This window comes from Orycteropus afer, unplaced genomic scaffold (assembly GCF_000298275.1).
Source record: "Orycteropus afer afer isolate SDZICR_OR568_19922 unplaced genomic scaffold, OryAfe1.0 scaffold00027, whole genome shotgun sequence".
NCBI classification, from domain to species: domain Eukaryota; kingdom Metazoa; phylum Chordata; class Mammalia; order Tubulidentata; family Orycteropodidae; genus Orycteropus; species Orycteropus afer.
This window is the reverse complement of record NW_006921614.1, coordinates 8,246,294-8,247,898: the sequence shown is the minus strand read 5'-3', so window position 1 is coordinate 8,247,898 and position 1,605 is coordinate 8,246,294.

Sequence of the window (1,605 nt, the reverse complement as noted above, 5' to 3'; positions counted from 1 at the left end):
GGTCCAGGATTATCTTCTGTGTCTGTGTTAATTGGTTTCCCTTTTCTTTGTTGAAGAGGGTCTGTGGAGTCTTTCTGCCTAGTCCGCCATCTTACCGAACTCCTGAATTTCTAAGACAAAACAATGCTTATAGCTTCTGAGTAACAGCAATATCTGTTAAGTTTCATGCCAGTTTTCCTGCACTGTTACATTTGTTTTTAAAGGGGACGTGCATTTATTTAGATTAATGGAAATAAATGAAAATAAGCAATGTGCTGTGATCCCACTGTTAACAAAGTTATTAAACATTCTTAATTTTTAACTGCAGTTAATTATAATAAAAGACCTATTGGCAATATGTTTGTTGTTCTTGTTGTTGTTAGCTGTGGAGTGGACCCTGACACATGAGTACCTCAAGCACCACAGAAGGAAATGCTGCCCATGATGTGCTTCAGAGAGTGGATAATAGCAAGCTTTGAAAGAAATTCTCAAGATGAGCCTCAGCCTCCTGACTTTTCAGGTGGAGTTTCTACCTCTTTTGGACCAGAGAGGAGCTCCCAGCACACTCCATGCCCACAGGCCCTTCTAGGAAAGCTGCCTGGGTGTTCTTTCCATCCTGGCCACCATTTTAGGAAGTGGACTGGTGCCAGGTCTTGGCCAAGCAGCAAGGAGAGTAACTATCTGATGTAGTCAGATCTGTTCTTTTTAAATTTTTTTTATTTTGTTGTTGTTAACAGTATGCACAGCAAAACATATACCAATTTAAGTTTCTACATGCACAATACAATGATATTGATCTTTGTGAGGGGTTTGATTTGATACCTGGAGAGTTCTTCAGAAGTTTCTTCTCTGGGCAGAAGTGAAAGGCAGGCTGAGAGGAGTGGTGAAGTAATTAAATTTTATTTATTTTATTTTTGAGAATATGCACAGCAAAACATACACCATAAACACAGTGGTGAGATAATGAAGTAGCCGGGTCCCATAGTGATGGCCTGCTCCTAGAGACACGAACTATAGAATCAGAGCTCTGGACCAGGGCTGTTCTCATATGACTTTCAGGCCCAAATGGCCTGGGAAGGTTGCTTCCTTTGTTTTTCCCTCCCATCTCCTTCCAAAAAAAACCCACCAAACCCATTGCCATTGAGTCGATTCTGACTCATAGCGACCCCTATTGTGTTTCCAGGGTGGTAAATCTTTACAAAATTAGATTGCCCAGCCTTGCCTTCTGTGGAATGGCTGGTGGGTTTGAAGCGCCAACCTTCTGGTTAGCAGTCAGATGCCTTAGGCACTCTGCTATCAGAGTGTCCATAGTGATAATGCCTCAGAAACCCAAGGAGGGGTCGCTATGAGTCAAGTCTGACTCGACAGCACCTAACAACAATTAGCGTATGTGCAAATTAAAGTCTCTTTCAAGTCTAATATTCCATATTATACTGAGCACAGTAGAAACTCATTAACTCAGACCACTTATTCTAAATTTGTAATTAGATCATTTGGACTAAACTGATGTCTATTTTTGCTTAGCAAAATTTTATTACAGATAGTTGAAATTAAGAGGAGAGGAGGAAAGAGGGGTTGTTTAAAATATTTAAGAGAATAAGTTACTAATTTGACATTAGTTAAATT